The following is a 7,036-nucleotide window of genomic DNA, read 5'->3' as shown; positions in this document are numbered from 1 at the left end:
TCACAACTGTCTGTAACTCTAGTTCCAAGGGATGTGACACCCTCACATAGACACACACACACAGGCAAAAACACCAATGCACATAAAATGAAAATAAATAACTTTTTTAAGAAAAGGGAAAAAAAACCAACCAGTACAGTGGCTTTCTTTTTTGATGTGGTATAAAGTGGCATGTCTCTTTGATGGATGATGTCTTGCCATCTGATTGCAGGAATGGCCCCTGTGTAGCCAACAGGCTAAGAAATACCTTGCAATTCCTGAAAGTAGTGCATGAGGCACAGGACCATGAGCAAGCTTGGCTGCCTTGTGTGTCCTATAGCTTCTGATTTGGTAGAAAAGCAGGGAAAGATGGAGAGAACCAATTAAGGAGAGAGATAAGATGAGGTAGATGTGACAAAAGCTGCCCTTCACAGGTAACCTTTAATGCAGAGGACAGGGACTCTGTGTTCCAGGGAGGCAAGAGCTATGACAATGGTCCAGTAGAGAAAACCCAGACAGTCAAGGAATCCTCTGTCTGAACTGATTAAATTGGGAACACCTTTTGACAAGAGATGGAAGCGCCTCTCATAGCCTAATGGAGGAGGTTGTGGGCCCCAGGCTAAGAAGCTGAGGGGTGAGTGTCTACTCGTCCATCCTTGAGATGAAAGCTGCAGAATCTGAGGCAAGATGAAGAATGTCAGTCTCAGAACACTGACTTAGGAGAGCCAAGGGGGGTTGGAAAACAAGACAGAAAGCTGGACTTTTCTGAAGAGCTGAGCATGAGAGAGGCAGTGTTTAATTCCCTGTTCACTGGGCATGACAGACCATCTTTAAGAGAGAGTTAAGAAAGAAATGCCTTTAATCCCAGCACTTGGGAGGCAGAGGTAGGTGGATTTCTGAGTTCGAGGCCAGCCTGATCTACAGAGTGAGTTCCAGGACAGCCAGGGATATACAGAGAAACCCTATCTCGAAAAGCCAAAAAATAAAAAAAATAAAAAAATAAATAAATAAAAAGTGAATTGTCAGGGAAATTAGGACTGCTGAGGCTCTTATGGCTTTACTGAGGCCTGTGGTGGGTCAGGCTAGCATGACAACTGGGCTCATAGGTGCAATCAAAGGGGGTGGAACAAGGAAAGATCAGACAAGATTTGTGTTCCTGAGTTCCTAAGGAAGAAACTGACACAAGCCTACTGCTGTGCACGTCTAGAAGGCTTTAGAGCCTAAACAACTGTTCATTAAAGGGTCTATGAAAGAAGTGCACTTCATTATGGCTGAACTTGCTGCTATGGAGGAAGGAGATCTCTTGGGAACTGCCTTAACCACTTCTATAATAATTGGGTGGCCAAGGACTTCATAGGGTACCAGAGATCCCATGTTGAATCACGGATCTATTGATGTCTTGCTAATAATATAAAGGATATTTGGGCTTCAGTGGATGCTAGGGCAGATACAGCAGTTCTTAGAGGCTTCCAGAAGCATGGAGGGAAGTAGACATCACTGGATAGCTATGGAAATAGAGTAGTAGAAATGATTAATCTTGTCTCAAACATGTGGAACGATCCCCTTAGATGATGCTCTGTATACATTCCTCCCTGAAAGTACAGATTGGTCACTCACCCAGAGGCCTTTCAGCAGCTCGGTGTGGCCAATGGAAAGGTAAAGACCACAGCACTGGTCAGGAGTTTGTCAGACTCAGTGTCTGGAGCCACAGGGGATAGCAGGACCCTGCTTCCCCTAGGCACCCAGCTCAGAACAGTCCACTTCCTCCAGGCCTGTCTGAAATGGGGAGGCATACTGCAGGCTCAGAATGAGAAAGCTGGTCAGCTTGTGGAGAATGAATGTGGGTTAAGAAGAGCTAAATACACAAGTGCCTTCTATCCATGACACTGTACCCAACACTGCTCTTTGGAGGAAGCAACTGATCACACTGATGGGGGTTCTGGAGCCTGTACTAACCCTTGGTAATTTTTCTGTTTGGATCCCCTTAGGTGCTGAATCCTGAGACTAATTAACTTGTTTAGATTAGATGGCAGTAGTCTACAGATCCTGTTCACCTGCTGAAAGTAGGTGCACTGTATAATGCTAACCTCTGAGGCTTTTTTCACTGATTCAGAAGATTATTTGAAAGACATACATATACACTTAATGGAAGTCAGCACATGCAGACATTTTAGGCTTGGATAAAGTACAGATAGTATTCAACAAGGTGATGGAGAAAAATATTACACTTGCCTGTACCCAAAAATGTAAAAACACTGATTAATTCAAACTCAAAAGGCACTGTACGAATGGGGAAGAAAGCATGCTCATAGATTTTTTGAAAAAAATGAAATTCCCAGTGCCAAGGATGGGCTACCTTTATACAAGTTGTTGGCTGGGCAGGTCCCGACCTTCTCTTCCAGTACAGGCTAGCACCGCTGCTATTGGTTATACACCAGGACTAGATGGCAAATCTCTATTTCTGATGACACTGTACATTTTGGTTGAAGGACAAGAAGAATCAGGCTGGGACTGAGCTAGAAGCTCTTTTCCTACTGGCTAACACTGATAGTGCTCGAGGGAACTATGTAGGCAACTGGGGGAGAATTTTCACTGTTCAGCAATGGACTTTCTCATTCTGGGAAGATGTGTCTTCTGGTGCAACAATGGCATAACTGATAAGGCTGAAAACAACTGCTTCCCGCTTAGATTTAAAACAGCAAATCAGGAGGGCAGGTTTAAATAGAAGGGAACCCATGCTTAGAACCATAAGCCAGGACAAAAACCTATGGCTGGGGAGAGCATAGCCCCTAGTTATTTTGCTGAATATACAAACTCTTGACAGTTACTGCAGACACTCATATTGGTCAAAATGCTAAAAATAAATGCCAATTGCCATGACATGTCAACCTAATACTTAGCCCTAAATGGAAAAAATATTCATTTATTTCACCCTCTCCTAAGGTTCAGGGAACATTAATGAAAGCGGGGAGAAAGAAAGAATAGGATGAAGTACTGAAGAACTCTGTTCTCTGAACACAACATAACTATGGTTGTCTCAAAATCAGAGCAGCTGTGATGAGACCCTCCTGAATTCAGACCCACGAACTAACAATCCCTCACGGATGATGGGGAGGGCTCAAGACACAGGAGACTCTTCCCTTCCTTGAGAATGTGTAATCTGTTAACAATTACTAGGGGATATGGGAGATCCTTTTCTTCAGCCATGTATCTGCTCTTAAGTTGTCCACTCTCTTGTAACTCCCTGTCTATGTTTCTGTAGCTAATCCCAGTTAAACTCATTGCTTCACCAGGCTAGACTCAAGTGAAATCATGCCATTGTCTACTTTATTTGCAGTGACTGTAACTAGACTCCCCCAACACCGAACAGTCACATAGCAGGGATATAACTCGGTGGTAGAGTATATGCTTAGCACATGGGTTTGTTTTCAAGTGCTCCAAATAAAAAGCATACGGGCTCATGGTGGAGGTACTTCATTACTTCATGACAATGCCATCCTATGCAAGCCCCCACTAAAGAGGTATTGACAAACCCACCTGCCAAGTATGAGCTCGGATGGGGCACGATCTTCACTTCTGTTCCAAGTAGGGAAGGAAGGAATGCCACAAAGGTAGGCTCCCCAGCAGCAGTGCTTCTGTCCCAGAGGGCTCCAGCCCTGAGTGCCCTGGGCAGGCCAGAGCATTGCTATGTTCCAAGCTCAGTAGCTGGAGGGGAACTTTCCCTGCATGTTTTGCCGACACACTCAAATTTTGGCTGCCAAGCACAATGATTTATTTGTATGTCTTCATTGAGGGCAATTATTTTTTAGCACCTTGCCGAGCATGCTGGGTGATCTCATCTTAGGAAAGAGCTTGTCTCCTTTGGAGCGAACGTGAGAGGCACAGCCTCCTTTTTGCTTCAGCCAGAAATTCTATCCTCTCTCTTTGGCCTCTTCCAAAAAGATGAAGAACCAGGTGGCCTCTGTCTCAGAAGAGCCACACACAGGTTTACCTATAAAACTTACCTGGAGTTGAAAAACAAAAATAAAAACATTCTAATTATGCTTTTCAAGTTGAGAACAGGCCACATAAAACTTTAGCCAATAAGCAAACCTCACACGACCAATGCCTCCCATCCCCAGATAGACATAGTGGGGCAAGGTAGAGGATGCATAGTGAGGGGCCTGCAAAAATGGCTGAAGAGACTAAGAGTGCGCAGGGGCTGAGAATAGGCTAAGCAGAAGACTCTAGGCAGAGGCAAGGAAAGGGAGAGGAAGACTGAGAGACTTCCAGAAGCCTTCTGCTTCTTTTGTTGACTTACCAATTTCTCCTTGAACCCTACACCATCTTCAACCAGGATTTGAATCCCTGAATCCACCGTGACTGTTTTCCATAAGGAGGTCCTGTCTCTGTGTGTAAAGTATGCACTGTGGGGCAGGCAGAAGGGGGGACCACTGTAAACGGTAGATGTCTGACAAGGAATCGATCCTCCTGAGCACTCGCACTTCCTGTTTCTGCTCTCTTGGCATCTCCTCTGTGAGTGACCATTCCCACAGCTTGCCTTTTGCTCTGTCCACTCCTTAACTCCCTTTGTCTATCGCTTCCTCTGCTCACTCAATAGCAACCTATAGCAGTGATTAGCCAACCCCACCACCCGCCTATCTTCTCTAGTGCCACACAGATCAGGCTAGGCAGCATGTGTGTTTCCATGGCCACAATGTCCCAGAAGGGATGGATGGAATGCCTAGGCTTGCTTCAGCCTAAGCAGCAGGAAGAAGCATGGTTCCACAGACACACTCAGTTTCCAGTCCTATCATGGATATGGTGCTTTGTGGAAATACTTTCATCCTGGCCAGAAAAACCATAATTCCCTGCAAATCACTGAAGGGCAGCACCTGAACTGAGAGACCAAAGAGGCGCATTTAGGGCTGGAGATTCTGGGGCACTTTCCAAGCACCAGAGATTGTGAGACTTCAAGGGGGTGATATACCTGCAGGCAAGGGAGATTCAACTCTAGGGAGTTGGCAAAAACAACACGGGGATTCCGAGCACAAACTAGGGCCCCAAAGTTTGGCCTTGCCACTCACTAGTTATGTGATTTCAAGCTCGCTTTCTAGCCTCTCTCTGCCTTGGTTTCCTTGCCTCAAGAGTGGGAATCAGAGCAATTACCTCTGTGGAGCTGACGTGAAAGATTAAATGAGACAGGTTGGCATAAGCTGCTTACAACAGTGCCTGGAGGGAAGAAAGTACCAGGTAAGGATTTATGAAACAAATGCTATGTTTGCTATGAGTGGAATTATTGATCAAAGATTGCATATTTATTTCTACTCATAAGGGCTGTGGAGGAAACCTATTTCATCTTTCTTTGTACCTAATCACCTCTCTTTGAAGTGACACCAGACAGAAGTCCTCCTCCCTTGCTTGGGAGCCCTGACATCAGCCACTTTCTGTGGCCCATATGAATCCAGGCCAGTGACATCACCAGGTAAGATGTGCTTGTACAAGCAAAGGGATGACGTGCAGGGAGGGCTAGAGACTCTCTGGGCCCTGTTTCCCTGCCCTTTGATGTACAGCAGCATCTCCGGGTGACTCAGCTGTGTGGCATCATGGGTCACTGTAGCACTGTGGTCGGTCCAAGGGCTGGAGAGGGATAGGAGTCTAGTGGAGAGAGGAAAGCTTTGTCAGGGACTTGGGCCAAGGGGATAAGACTGGGATGGTAAGGGGCTTGTCTTGTAGATGGGGCTGCACTTCAAATAAGGGCATAGAGGAGAAATGGGTTATGAATTGTTTTGCTTGACTTATAATGGAGCAGAATCTTGGCAGACACAGCCTAGGTTGAACGTGTCATAGTCAACAGTGTGTTATATACACCTACCAACCTCTCATCTCAGCCACACACTGCTCTGTGGAGGGTCAGTGTCTCCTCTGGGATATTTTTGTGACTGCTTGGGAGCAATGGCTCTCTGTTACTGAAGACTGGGCCACATATCACTAGCTGGGGCCAAGATCGGAACTCAAAATGTGAAATATGGTTTCTACTGAACTTATGTTGCTTTGGTACCATTGTGAAGTCAACGACCCTGGGAGGGATCATCTGGACAAACACACACTTGCGTACATACACAGCCTTCTTAAAGGGTATCCTGTTACTTGTGACAGTATGGTTGGACCTAGAGAATAGTAAGTGCAATAAGCTGGACACAGGAAGGTGAGTAGCATGTGATCTCACTTCTATGTAGAGCCTTAAAAAAATAAAACAACTCATGAAAGCAAATGGTGCATGTGGGGGTAGAGATGATGAGAAGAGGTAGCCTCCGTGATGCCCAACGAGTATGCTCTGAGTATAAAACAGTGCTGTGGCTATCAGGGCTGAGTTGTACGGTTGATGCTTGTTCTTACCCTACACCCAGAGGAAGGCTGTGGTGTGGGCTGATGGGTGGGTTCATAATGGGTGACGAGAGCAGCAACAGTTTCATACTATATTGGACACTGTAAATTAATATGGTTTCTATTGTTCAGAATACCTCAAAGAAGCTGGTAGGGAGTGAGGGAAAAGCGTCAGAACTGGAGAGACAAAGGAAGCTACCGTCATGAGAAATCTAGCACCAGGCACCTAAGGTCGTGACTGAGGGCCACACAGAAATGATGGTGGTGGCTAGGATTAAATGGCAGTGGGTGGTGGTCATGGGGTGTCTGATTTTGAAGCCTGAGCCCTTGCTTCTAACCATAGTCATCTCCCAAAACCTCCCATCAACCATCCCTGCAGAATCAACCATCTAGAGTAGTGGTTCTCAACCTGTGGGTCATGACTCCTTTGGGGGTTGAAAGACTCTTTCACAAGGACCACTTAAAACCATCAGAAAACACAGATATTTGCATTACAAGTCATAACAATAGTAAAATTAAAGTTATAAAATAGCAATGAAAATGGTAGGGTTGTGGGTCACCACAACATGAGGAACTGCATTAAAGGGTTGCAGCATTAGGAAGGTTGAGAACTACTGGTTTAGAGAAATCTTGTTCATCCATGTGGCTTCATGAAGGGAAGTGGCCAAAAACCCCAAACAAATACAAACAA

At 45.5% G+C, this 7,036-nt stretch overlaps 1 long non-coding RNA gene across 1 annotated transcript; it reads right to left on the bottom strand.

Moving 5' to 3' along the window:
* Nucleotides 1-3,727: 3,727 nt before the first annotated feature.
* LOC116100859 lies at nucleotides 3,728-5,461 on the bottom strand. Its single transcript, XR_004122694.1, has 2 exons — nucleotides 5,338-5,461; nucleotides 3,728-3,983 (listed from the first exon to the last, which is right to left on the bottom strand). It is a non-coding gene; the product is annotated as an uncharacterized LOC116100859 (long non-coding RNA).
* Nucleotides 5,462-7,036: the final 1,575 nt, after the last annotated feature.

This window comes from Mastomys coucha, unplaced genomic scaffold, assembly GCF_008632895.1.
Source record: "Mastomys coucha isolate ucsf_1 unplaced genomic scaffold, UCSF_Mcou_1 pScaffold21, whole genome shotgun sequence".
Lineage (NCBI taxonomy): Eukaryota > Metazoa > Chordata > Mammalia > Rodentia > Muridae > Mastomys > Mastomys coucha.
Note: the sequence above shows the minus strand (reverse complement) of the source record. Positions and strands in the feature narration are given on the sequence as shown.